General features: G+C 36.7%; 1 protein-coding gene across 5 annotated transcripts in view; it reads right to left on the bottom strand.

Moving 5' to 3' along the window:
* Positions 1–14500, bottom strand: part of LOC108124132 (43 kDa receptor-associated protein of the synapse) — a 443392-nt gene that overhangs the window by 341649 nt on the left and 87243 nt on the right. The gene's annotated exons all lie outside the window — the stretch shown is intronic.

The raw sequence follows: 14500 nt of genomic DNA on the forward strand, positions 1-14500 counted from the left end.
TATAAATGTATTCCATAGTCGATTTTGGACATCAAGATTGCTTTTACCACATAAAGGATAGTGCTAACATTACATTCAAACTTGTTACTGGATAGGCATTTTATTATGTTGAGTCTTTTTGATAGTTGTAAAGTTAAGTTTTCGATGTGATTGTTCCATTTGTATTTTTTATTAATTGTTATTCCTAGGATTTTTAGGGTGTCTACATCCTTTAGAGTTATGTTAGATGGGAGGAGAGTGAAGTTGCAGTTTCTTTTCCTGCATACATGCAAATGTTTACATTTGGTGTCTCACAGTTTGGCTCCTGAGTAGTCACACCATATTAGGATTTTCCTAAATAGTGGATCTAAGTTGAGATTAGTTATTTGTTTGTTAAGCTTTATACTTTATGTTAAGCTTTTATGTATTATAGTGTAGTCGTCTGCATAGGCGGTGAATTGGCAATTCTTTTTTTTGGCTATTATTTGGTTTAACTTGTTGTAGGCTATAACAAACAGGATAACCGACAACGGTGAGCCTTGGGGTATGCCGTTGTCTAAGGGTTGTGAGGATGAGTATACCTTATTTGTAAGGACTGATATTTTTCTATTGGTAAGAAAGTTGAATATATATTTGGCTATTTTTGGACCTATTTTCCAATCTTTGAGTTCATCCATGATGCTGTGAATGCCTACCCTGTCAAAGGCTTTGGCAAAGTCTAAAGAAATGATAGAGGCATGGTTTTTTGTTGACAGGGAGGAGGTTATCTGATAATCTAGTATGGCTAGAGAATCAGAGATCGATTTTCCCTTTTTGAATCCGAACTGACGGCTGTCTAATAACTTGCAGTTTGAAGCTAGCCACCAAAGCCGTTTAGATATAATTTTATCCATGACTTTTGCTATGCATGGGTCGAGGGAGATAGGGCGATAAGAGTCAATGGAGGTTTTATCCAAATTTGGTTTGGGTATGGGTATAAAAGTGCTAACTTTAAACTGTTGGGGGATATGTGAGTTAAGGATGTTATTAAAAAGGTTGAGAAGTCTTATCAGTAGGCTTGGAGATAGGTTTTTTATTATTGGTCTCGTCCTGGTGTCGTGCCTTTAAGTTGATTGATGGAAGCTAGCATTTCGATCATGGTAATATCTTTTTCAATACTAAAGGCAATAGTAGATGGGGTGTGTGAGGAGTCGTGGGTTGAATGTGATTTTTGTTGAATGAAGGTTGAGGAAAAATTGTTGTCGAGTGATGAGTTTGACCAATGGGTACTAAGTGTGTTGGCTATTTCCTTATTATCAAGTATGTTTTGTGTGGGGTTGTTGGGGTCAGTAAGGCAATGAATGTTGTGTTGTGTTTTTAGGCCACAGAAGCGGTTTATGTTTGACCATATTTTGATAGTGGAGGATTTAGGGCTTATTTCAGCTGTAAAGTCTTGAATAGATGTTCGTTTCTTGATTTTTATTTCCCGCTTAAGTTTGGCATTTGCTTTTTTGTATTCAAGTATGTTTGTCATGTCAATGTTTCGGTTTAGAGTACGCCAACATAAGCTTTTTTTGTTTTGGAGTTGTTGAAGGGTTGGGTCCCACCATGCAACAGTTTTCTTTATTTTAAATTTATGTGATTGGGGAATGGTTTCATTGGCTGCTTGAATAATTATTTTAGTTATGTTGGCAGCTTCTTTGTTTATGTTTGGGCTGGGAGGTCTTTCGTTGGATAACTTTTCGGAAATCTCTTGAAAAAGGGGCCAGCTTTTTAAGGCTTTTTTAGCTTTTTTAAGGTTGAATCTGGGTCTTTCAACAGGGCAGGTGATGCTCTGTTCAAACATGTCGATATAAATGGGATAGTGATCACTGCCCGATAGGGAGTTATCTGTGTACCATTTGGAGGTAAGGGAGAGTAAGGGTGATGCAATGGAAAGGTCTATGTGGGTGAAGGTATGGTGCGTAGTAAAATGAGTTGGTGATCCGTTGTTGAGAGTTATTAGTGAGGATTGGTTAATATATTTAAATATTATGTTGCCTCTGGTATTGTTGGACTGTGAGCCCCAACTTCTATGCCAACTGCTAAAATCTCCTGTAATTAGGAACGGTGGTTGTATACTGTCGTAAATGTTTCTGAGGTTTTGTATTTTAAAAGGTTTGCTGGGTGGTATGTACGATGAGATTATGGTGAATTCTATTTTGGAGTGAATTTTTACTGCTATAGTGTCAAAGTCAATTGCATTAGTCGGTACGATTTGCTGTTGTATTGAGTTGTGGATTAGAAGTGCTACACCTCCATATCCGTTTATAGCCGTATTTTCGTGGTAGAAGGTATAGTTAATTGGGATAGGGATGTTTTGGGTGGAGAGAAGGTGGGTTTCTTGTAGTGATATTATTATTGGGTTGTGGTTTTTGATAAGGACTTGCAACTGGCTATAATTGTTAATGTACCCGTTTAAGTTCCATTGGAGGACTTTTAGCATAGTTAAAATTAAGATTTGGTTGATAGTCTATATGGTATTATCTTGTATGTAGTCTAAGTTTAAATGCTGTCGCTATCGCTGTTAAGTAAATGGTTTGTGATTTTGTTGTTTTTCTTGGGTTTTTGTTCATTTTTTTCTTTAGATTTGAGGGGCTTGGCGAGGGTGTTTTGTTTGTTTGTGAAAATTTTGAGTTTGAGTTCTTCTGATAGGGATGAGCTGAGTGTTGATGTTGATTTCGATTTTGATGTTGAGGCTAATGTGGGGGTGGTGTCCATGGGTACTTCGAGGTCGTCGGATGATGTTGCTTTTCTTTGTTGTTGGTTGTTTTGCCTGCAGTTTGGTGATCGGAGAAGTGAGAAGGTGGTTTTGGGGGTATTGTTGCATTTTTGGATGGTTGTTCTGCTAATATGGTAGAGTATAGTGCTGGTTGGTGTATGTGTCGGGTGTGGTAAATTTTGACGGCTGTTTTGTGGTCAACTTTTTCAAGGGTTTTAATTGATGTCAGCACTTTTTGTTTTATGAACGCTGGGCATGCTTTGACAATTGGGCTGTGTTTGTTGGTTGGGAGGTCGAATTTGCAGTTTATGCAGAACTTTTCGTTGGTGCAAGTTTCGTCAATGGATGTGTGTTTCTCTGCGGAGCAGTTGTTGCATAATGTGTTTGATTTGCAAGCTGTTGTGGGGTGGCCAAGTCTGAGGCAGTTGCGGCATCTGAGTGGGAGTGGTATGTATGGGCGTATGTTTACTTTTTCATAACCAATCATCATTGCCTCTGGGAGAGTCAGTGATGCGAAGGATATGATTATGAGTCCGGTTTCTTTTAGTTCGTTTTTGTCCATTTTCTTAATTTTCCGTATTTCTGTAACGTTTTGCGATTTAAGTTCTTGCAGTATAATTTCTTCTTCAATGTTTCTTAGGTCATTGGAGTAAATTACTCCCTTGGAGAAGTTGAGGGTATTATGCTCATTAACTGATACGGGAAATTCGTGGAAGGTGCTCAGCTTTTTGAGTTTAATGGCTTGGAGTGTGTTCTTGGTCTTGATAAGTAGATCGCCAATTCTTGTTTTTTTGCATTCCACTACACCATTGCATGTATAGTCAATAACTTTTTTAATTAGGAAGGGACATACGTGTTCAAATGTTTTATTGTCTGTTCTTTTTATGATGATGAATTTGGGGCCGGTGTCGCTTGACTTAAAAAGCCTATTTATATCGGGAGGCATTGTTGTTGTTGTAGGGCAGGTGCCCTGCTTGGGTTTTTGGAACTGATCAGTGGATTTGTTGTTTTTTATTGCTTTTTTTCAATATTTGTTTTGTGCACTTGTACACTTGTTTTTGTAGTAGTTATTGTTTTTAACTGATAAGAGTTGGGTCTGGGGTTTGCTCACTAGTCACACGTCTTTACTCCTTAAAGCTTAGAATGAAACTGGACTGTGTTATTAGTCGCATGCATACGTGTATTTATTGTGCTTCGGGAGAAACAATTCAATAAAATCATAAAAGTGCAGTGACTGATGAATAAATCTACAATAACTCGAAAAGACGCTCTCTGCGATGAAATCGCGAAAGTTTATATTGATTGGATAACTAATTATTATAAAGCTCTAATGAAATCAACCTTGATTACAATGAATCTAAACGACGTTCGCACTAGAGTTCTGCAGGAATACATTCTTATTGCCTCAGCCATAGAATACATCCGAATGGAATAGAATGAATGAGTGTAAGAGACACAACGAATTGAGTGAGAGGGAGTGAGAGAGTGAGAGAGCATTCTAACTCATGGGCATTCTCTTGCTTTGAAACCGAGTGAATTGGGGTGGGAAGTAAAAAGAGTGCTTTTGGAATGAGGAATGTAGCCGAATGTCTCGAATGGTTTTTAACACACTCTATGCATTCATTTATTTTCTTTTGTTGAGCAAAACGCTTCTTTAATACTTCTTTAATAATGAGGAAATTGACCGAAAGGTGAATTATGATGAAAGTGTTTTTTTAACTTATGGTTTTTAACTAATATTATTATTTTCTTAGTGTTTTTTGGATTAGGGAATTGACCGAAAGGTGAATTATAATGAAAGTATTTTTTACTTATGTCTTTTAACTGTTATTATTATTTTCTGTTTAGTTTTCTTAAGTTTTTCCAAATTAAATTATTTTACAAATTTTTTTTAGCGGCAAAATTGTGCTGAAAAATTATTTATTAATAAATATTGAAAATATTTTTACATTCTTATAAGAAAAATATGTAAAATAAAATATACAAAATATATAGAATATTTCTGAAAAAAACAATGACTTGCTTTCACTTTTGAATTATTTTATTATCAGCGTCTAAAAAAACAGGCAAATATTCATAGTTGTATCGTACATTCTAGAATGCATTCGAAACAATTCAAATGCGAACTTTAACTCTAACTCATTCAATTCGGTTTTCATCCCCCGAATGTTGTGCGCGTGAGACCTATACAGTCGCACTCACTCATTTATTAGTTTTCGTCTCAGCATTCTATCTCACTCAATTCATTTTCAAGGTTGTGCATTTGAATGTCGTTTTTTAGCTATTCATGCAGACCTCTAGTTCGCACACAACGTCAACGTGAGCAAGACGAGAGACGGGTCTCAGTACAAAAAAAAACAACGGGTAATTTTCTTTTAAAGCCATTGAAAATAAGGCAAGCTCTGATTAAGCGCGGTCCATTACCCCCACCTTAAGGATGTAGTCTCATGTGTGAGGTTGAAAAAATCAATTTTTTTTTTTTTTATATTTGGATAGTATTGTTTATTATGAATGTACTGTTAAAGTTTCAAATAAAAATATCAAATAATGACAGAGATACAGCCCATAATCGGGAGCGCGCCTACACCGAAAAGTATGAGTTTCTCGGTAGCGTCTAAACTTTAAACGCGTTTTTCTCGAAACGACATTTTTGTGTGCGGCGCAGGTGATTCACAAAATTCTATGGTACCGATCTAGCTGAAATTTGGATATGTTGTTCTAAAAAGTAACACCTCTGTCCCGTACTAGAATCATTTATTTTTAATGATTAGTTTTTTTTTTATCATTAATTTAAGATAAATTTTTTTAATTTTTTTTAATTTTTTGTTTTGTGAGTTCGCCATTTTGTTGTTTATTGATGAAAATATTTCATTCTAGTACGGGACAGAGCCATTAGCTTACGAAACAATAATCTATTCTAATTTTTTGTTTCGGATGACTCTAGCAGTCGAAATCACCTGCGCCAGGGACCTATCTTTTTTTTTTATATGCATACTTTGGCATGCTATAAAGTGTATTAAACTACACAAGAATAAATTAAACAAAATATTTTCAAATAGTTTATGATGCTTATAAAAACATATTTGAAAATTGAAACGATCGCATTATTTTTTATTAAAAAAAAATTTTTTTGAAATAACCTCTAAAAAGTAGGCCGGCACATGAGACTACATCCTTAACAGCAGTTTCTTTATCAACGTCGACCGTAACAACAAAAACAACGGCAACTGTATCGACAGCACGTTTAACGACATCATCAGCTAGCAGCGCAAATATTAACACGTCTGTCGCTGTATATTAAGCCAGCTTTGGAGACTGGTATGGATCGTTACATCCAAATCAAAAGAAAGTTCAGCAACCTAAGTTCTCAACTCAAAATAGCCCGTGGTAATGCTAGCCTAGCTGCAATAGAAACTATATATATAAAATATATAGTTGACAGCCTCCAGATCAAATTCTGAAGTCTTCTTCTCAACTGCAGTCAAATCATCACTAGAACCCATAGTTCTATAAACAAGCGCTTTAATAGCAGGACTGGCTACCCCTGCCTCAAAAAGTTCATTTCTGCAATTAGCATACTCAGCAACATCAATCACTGAAGCAGCAACTTTTAAGCTATGATACGGAACTTACAACAAAGCCTTATAGAATTTATGTCATTTATGCGCCCAGCTATTCAAGATTTAATGCGAAACCAAAATGTATTGATTCAAATGCTGGTTTCACAACAATCCAAATTATGACTTCCCTACGAATATCTACGTAAAACTCTAACGACGTTTAACAGCAGTGTTGCCCAAACTCTGCATACGGGAGAGCAAAATCTTATACCAATGCAAAAAATCATCAATACATTGGTGCGAGAGTTTTTTTCCCATCCATGTGGGTGCACTGACAGAGCTTCTTACTTAAAAAAATGTTCTGCAAAGAACAAATTCATCGCTTCAGGTCGACCATTTTGGCAGAAACAAAAACAAGAATGAATTTCTTGCAGTGAAAAGTTTTCGGCACTCCATCAACAAAATGCACTCGGATTAGCACGAATGAGGAGAATAGGGAAAACACAAAAAAATTGTTATTGTATTTGCCCTTTGCCTATGCTGGGACCAACGAAGCTTAAGGCGTAAGCAACGGAACCGTATGGCGTGAGCAGTCACACACAACTCCGTATGCATGAGCATTTGCAAAAACAAATGAGCAGCGAGAGCAACGGGATGAGCAACACTGTTTTACAGCATAAACTTTAGTAAGCTCAATTTCTACCCGACAATCATATCGACGTAATGCTGCTTTCTGAAACACACCTTACAAGCAAATACAATTTTCAACTACGTGTATATTCCTTCTACGGAACAAATCAGCCAGACGGTAAGGTACATGATGGGACTGGAATTCTAATGTGAAGTCGTATTAAGCTTCACTATCATAACAAATTGGCTAAAAACTACCTACAGGCCACGTCTATGAATATAAAACTAAATACAGGCAACTAATTTACACTAGCCGCCGTATACCATTCCCCTCGCTTCACTATAGCTGAAGATGAGTTTATGCAATTTTTCAACTCACTAGGAGACCACTTCATAGCAGCAGAAGACTAGAATGTCAATCACACACACTGGTGATCTCGTCTCGAGACTTCAAAAGGATAGGAGCTCTATAGCGCAATTATCAAAGCCAAGAAGAAGCTCGACTATGTTTCTTATGGCACACCAACATACGTTGGGCAGACCCAAAGAAACTATCCGATTTAAGGGGTTATATACAGTTGTGATACATGAAAAAATCCATTTTTTTTTATTGCATGTTCTTTAAGTATATTCTATTGGGAATATTCTCACAAAAATTCATAACGATCGGAGCATTAGAACCGAAGCTGTAGCTACTTATAGCACAATATCTGCATATAAAACTTGAACAAACTTGAAACTTTAAACGCGATTATCTCAGAATCTTTTTTTTGGGAAATTACCTTTGCGGTGGACACGATTACTAAAAAACTACTAATCCGATCAACACCAAATTTTGACCACTTATTTATTATGATATTAGCTAGTCCGTGAACGAGATGATTTAGCCGTGATTTTTTTGAAAACTCCTTTTTTAAAGCACAAAAAACGAAAATCTTATACCTTGAAAAAGTACATTTTTTGTTAAAAACGTCGCCATTTTTTTTTTAGTCAAAATTTTTAAAAATCCCTCTTTTTGAATTTTGGATTTCGGATGAACCGTTTTCGAGAAATCATGTCCACCGCAAGACACCATGGAAAAAAGACAATCCGGGAATTCGGCTACATGTACTAAAAAACGTCGGTAAAACATTTTTCATAAATATTTTCTATGGTGTCAAAAAAAAATCGATAAAAATCCATATTTTTGCTCGGTACAACTGTATATAACCCCTTAATAGACTTTGCGGTTACCAAAAACATTCCTTAAAATCTGAATGCCTTTCAGATCTTTCATCTGTATTCACTATACTCACTATCTGTACAAGCTATAAATACACAATGCAACCAACTAAGGAGGAAATTATAGAGGAAATAGCCAACAAAATGGTGGTGATACTCTAATAATAATAACAAGAAAGGAAAGCTAACTTCGGGCGGAGCCGAAGTTTATATACCCTTGCAGATAAAACCGGATATATATCGCAAACATCGGATATAGTTGGCCGATTCTTATAAGAATATGATAATATAACCCAATTTATTATAATACAAAACCTAAAAATGTCCCAAACTTCTATCTTCAAAAACACAAAAGTTGGGTCATTTCCGATCGTTCAGTTATATGGCAGCTATAGGATATAGTCGGCCGATCCTTATGAAATCTGGCATGTCGTAATGTTTTGCCAAAAATAGCTCTCATGTCGAATTTGAACTCTCTAACTTTAAAAATGTCAAAGTTATACCATTTCTGATCAATCAGTTATATGGCAGCTATAGGATATAGTCGGCCGATCCGGGCCGTTCCGACTTATATACTGCGTGCAAAGGAAAGAAGAGTTTGTGCAAAGTTTCAAGACGATAGCTTTAAAACTGAGAGACTAGTTCGCGTAGAAACAGACAGACAGACGGACAGACAGACGGACAGACGGACATGCTCATATCAACTCAGGAGGTGATCCTGATCAAGAATATATATACTTTATAGGGTCGGAGATGTCTCCTTCACTGCGTTGCACACTTTTAACCAAAATTATAATACCCTCTGCAAGGGTATAAAAACAATAACAATGTGATGATACTCATAAATTTTAAATTTGTTTCAATTTGTAAATGTTTTTCAGTTCATTTAAACTGATTATATAATAAATATACAACAAAGTACAAGAAGTTACAAAATCTATAAAGGATTAACTTTTATTCAAATACAATAATAAGATAATAAATAACTATAATACAATAAATCAAGACAATAACATTCCACTTGATTTTCTTATTTAAAGTTTAACATTTGCAACTCTGTGTGATGAAACTCCAGGAATCGTTTTAATTTAAAAAAAAACTGTCAATTAGATTTTCAGACAGAAATTAAATCTCATATACTAGTAAAAGCACAACCTTACAAGAATTAAAAGTACATAAATAATACATAACGTCTTTCTACTTGAGGGAATGGCTATTGCATTCCTTCCACTAAGGGAGAAAAATCGAGGTTTGCAAAGATCCTTTTCCGAGCCCTGGCACATTTTAGAAAACTATCTGGTACTCCATTGGGGTCTGGTAAATAAACGGGCTTAACCCTTATGAGATCTTATAATAAGATATTCTCGGAGAAAGGCGTACGGAATATAAGTTTTGCTGATTGAATTTTAAATTTTTAGACTTAAAAAAATATTAAAAAAAAGTCTTTGTTTTTTTTTTTTTTTATACATCGGTGCAAGCCAGAATATTGGACTAATCAAATGTATCGAAAAACGCGAATCTCATTTACCACGCATGGAATATGGGGGTGATATGGATCCTCTGGGTCGAAGGGACATAGCTATGGAAAGAATGGTAGCATCAGGATTAGATATATGGTAAAACATAAGTCTTATGCAATAACTGAAAACACAACGAATTTCTAACATGGTTAATTTGACCTAGAAAAATGGCTTGATAAGTTATAAAAATGGTGAGTTATCGACATTAGACCACTTTAGTTCTGGGATAATAAAGTCACCCAGAGCTACAAGCTGGTCACGATCGGTCATAAGACTAAAGACGGATTGAATAGCGGACAAATTTCACCCCTTCAGGAGCAAGTCCACCCCCCTTCGCAGAGGTCGATCACGTCTAAAAGTGGTGTACTTACTTGATATAAACTAAACTTTAAGTATCTGAACTCAGCTAATGTCTTAGCGGTCGTGAGTAAAACGGGTCACCAGAGTTGATCTCAAGGATGGGAATCATAGGTTGGGAGGGCAAATCGCGACCACATCTACACCAGTATCGCCCCGTTTACACTTTCACGCTAGTAACCTTCTAAATTCTCTCTGTTAATTTGGAACTTATATACATTTCTACCGTTTCTATCTTGCAATTAATTTGTCGCTCAGCTCGCTCAATTCTCGACTTTAGATTATGAATATGTTACTTTTTCGATTTGTCCGAAACAAAACCACCACCCCCAAGCCGACGAGCAAGAGCCGGACTCTATAGCGTGCCCCAGCAAGGACGGGTCCTTCTCAACACCTCGTTACATGTTACACACAACAACGACATATTTAAAATAATATGATCGCCAATATGATGCTTCCGTTGTTTTGCTTTTGACCACACTAAGAAATACGGCTTTAAGCAACCAACTTGCCGCACCAACTTGCGGCCGTTGTGGCAATAGTCATTTTACTGGCTCTTCCTCTTGCAAAGCCAAAACTGTCAACGATCCTTACTGTCGCTTATGACCAATCCTGTCGAGTTAACATGAAAAAGTACTTATCATGGCAGTAAAAGGTTCTCTACCATTGAGAGTAAATTTACAGAAACAGGCTCTTCATTTCCAACAACTTTGCAAGACGAGGGTATCCTTCTCTTAGGCTGCACGAAGTCCCTCTGGTACCTTTCTTTCATACAACGCTCAAAATCGCTCCCAGTAGACTATGCCATTTTATGAAAAAGAATTTCCAGCTTTCGGCGCCAAATAAGTTCTTGGACAAAGACAAGGCATCAAATCCTCACCGTTCATCAGGATACTTGAGACTTATCCAGAATAATGAAAATTTTAATGGACTTGCGCAGCACTGTATAGCAAATCGCCTCAGCAATGGCGACCATATTAACTGCGGTGGCAGAGCTAAAAAGAGAGCAAACCAACCATCTTCAATCCCATAATTTATTTTAATGACTAGGCTTCTCAAGATCGGCATTTGGAACAGTAAGAAGCTTAACAGTTATTTTCCACTATATTTAAGGCTAAATTATTCGATGTTGATGTATTTCTTACTAATTTTATTTATTTCTTCTTTTATGATTGTGATGTTGAGATCTTTATGAATGTTTGCAATAGATACGTAGAATGGAGCATTGACAATTTGTCTCAAAGTTTTGGATTGGTAACGCTGAAGAATTTCAATATTCGAGTTGCTAGCAGTTCCCCATAGCTGTATCGCGTAGGTCCAGATGGGCTTTAGTATGGCTTTGTAGAGGCGGATTTTTAGTGTTTTATGTCTGAGCTGTTAACATTTTGCTTTGATATGATTTTTCCATGTTAATCTGCGGCGAGATGCAACCCGAGATACTTTACACATGTAGTTTGTGGAATTGGTGAGCCGTTAAGTGCAACATTTGGGTAGCTGCCTGGTCTTAATGAAAACGTGATTTAGACTGATTTTAGGGAGTTGACCCTAATTTTCCATCGAAGAAACTAGTCTTCAATTAGGCTTAGCTCACGCTGCAGGAGTTCGGATGCTTCAATAAACCCTTGCAGAGGGTATTATAATTTTGTCCAAAAGTGTGCAACGCAGTGAAGGAGAAATCTTCGACCCTATAAAGTATATATATTCTTGATCAGGATCACCTCCAGAGTTCATATGAGCATGTCCGTCTGTCCGTCTGACTGTTTCTACGCAAACTAGTCTCTCACTTTTAAAGCTATCGACTTGAAACTTTGCACACAACCTTCTTTCCTTTGCACGCAGTATGTAAGTCGGAACGGCCAGGATCGGCCGACTATATCCTATAGCTGCCATATAACTGAATGACCGGAAATGGTATAACTTTGGCGTTTTAAGAGTTAGAGAATTAAAATTTTAGGTGAGAGCTTTTTTTAGCAAAATAAGACGACATGCCAAATTTCGTAAGGATCGGCCGACTATATCTTATAGCTGCCATATAACTGAACGATCGGAAATGACCCAACTTTCGTGTTTTTTAAGATAGAAAGCTGAAACTTATTACAGATTCTATTTTTGGTCAGTTGATCCAACCTACCAAATTTCATTAGGATCGGCCGACTATATCCTATAGCTGCCATATAACTGAACGATCGGAAATGGTATTTGGTAGAAATATCAACTTTCGTATTTTTGAAGATAGAAGCTTGGGACTTTTTTTTAGATTTTTTATTGTAAATAATTGGTTTTATTATGATGTAATCATAAGGATCGGTCAACTTGTTTGCGATGTTGATGTTGCGTCTATATATCCGGTTTTAGCTGCAAGGGTATATAAACTTCGGCTCCGCCCGAAGTTAGCTTTCCTTTCTTGTTATACCCTTGCAGAGGGTATTATAATTTTGTCCAAAAGTGTGCAACGCAGTGAAGGAGACATCTCCGACCCTATAAAGTATATATATTCTTGATCAGGATCACCTCCTGAGTTGATATGAGCATGTCCGTCTGTCCGTCTGTCTGTCCGTCTGTCTGTCCGTCTGTCTGTCTGTTTCTACGCAAACTAGTCTCTCAGTTTTGAAGCTATCGTCTTGAAACTTTGCACACACCCTTCTTTCTTTTGCACGCAGTATATAAATCGGAACGGCCCGGATCGGCCGACTATATCCTATAGCTGCCATATAACTGATTGATCGGAAATGGTACAACTTTGGTGTTTTTAGAGTTACAGAGTTCAAATTTTACAGCTATCTTATAGCTACCATATAACTGAACGATCGAAAATGACCCAACTTTCGTGTTTTTGAAGATAGAAAGCTGGAACTTGGTACAGATTATATTTTATGTCAGTTGATCCGACCTACAAAATTTCATTAGGATCAGCCAATCGAACGATCGAAAATGGTATTTGGTAGAAATATCAACTTTCGTATTTTTGAAGATAGAAGCTTGGGACTTTTTTTTAGATTTTTTATTGTAATTAATTGGTTTTATTATGATGTAATCATAAGGATCGGCCAACTATATCCGATGTTTGCGATATATATCCGGTTTTAGCTGCAAGGGTATATCAACTTCGGCTCCGCCCGAAGTTAGCTTTGCTTTCTTGTTTCAAATACTTTCCACAATATTGTCAGCAGACTAATGGGACGGTATGATAGCAATTCTGTTTCTGTTTTGAATGGCTTTAGGATCATAATGATCTCTGCGCATTTCCATTGACTTGGGAAGTGTTCTAGTCTGAGAATTGCGTTAAATATGATAGTGAGAAATCGAATGCATTTTGGTGGTAAAGTTTTGAGGGTAATGCCGTCTATTTTGTCAGGACCTGGTACATTTTGTTGTTCAAGCATTTGATTTCTGTCACAATTTCTTCATACTTGATGTTTATAATAGGCAAGCTCATTTGACAGGGTGACTCAAGAAAGTATTCTACTTTATTCTTTGTCATTGGATTATTGATGTCGTTTGGCTGAAACACGGAATGCAGATGTTGTGAAAATGCTTCCGCGTGTTCGTTGTCAGACCTGCACCAAGTTCCATTGCTATTACGAATGTTAACGTTTCTTTTTAGGTATTTGGTCGCCCTCCATAGGTTGTTGCAGGAATTAGGGTCTAAGTTTCTCAGAGACGCAGCTAGAGATTCATTGCGTAAGTTCGACAGCAGTTCATTAATCTCAGATGCAGCCTTGTTATATAATCTTTTGTCAGCAGAGTAGTGAGTTTCATGTGTGCGTTTCGCCCACCATTGTTATAAAGTGGCATAAAACGTATTGTTTATCAGGTCGAATATAACAAAATTTCCATTTAAAAAAACTATAAACTATAAAAAAAAAACTATTAAATTAACTACTAACTTAACTACTAAATTAACTACTATTAACTACTTAAAAAACTATTAAACATTTATTTATTTAAAAAAAAGAACTTTATTCGGGTTTTTCTTGTTCTTAAAAATTTCTAAACGCATAATTTTTAGCCGATTTTAAAACTTCTGGCGTTTTTCAATAGTTTAATGTTGTAGCTTTGGATCTAAAAACAGATCTTCAATTTTGTTCAACAAAAAGTACAACATTTTTACACAACAAACGGAAATTTTTGCATTTTTTGGGAATAAAGCCTTAGGAGTTGGCACCCCAGCATCAGGGAGGATTGGGTAGGATCAAACGAGTGTGGGAAAATGCCGGAGGGTCATAGGAAGCGTGCGTTCTTTTCACTTTCAGCCGCCGACAGCAAAGCAAGTGAATTTAAAGAGAAGGAGGAGAAAAAAAGTATTTGACACAAAGAAAGGAAGAAAAACGTGGTACAAAGGTCAGATAACGGTTAGGGGAACTGCCCCAGGGACGATTGCGGAGCACGAGTCTCTAAATCTGTGAGGATATGCAGCTCGCAGCGGGAGAAGTGGATTTTGTCCGGGCAAGCCGGCGTTCACAGCAAAGCGTGGACGTGAAGCACTGAGGTGA

The sequence above is a fragment of the Drosophila bipectinata genome, chromosome 4, assembly GCF_030179905.1.
Source record: "Drosophila bipectinata strain 14024-0381.07 chromosome 4, DbipHiC1v2, whole genome shotgun sequence".
Classification (NCBI taxonomy): Eukaryota; Metazoa; Arthropoda; class Insecta; order Diptera; family Drosophilidae; genus Drosophila; species Drosophila bipectinata.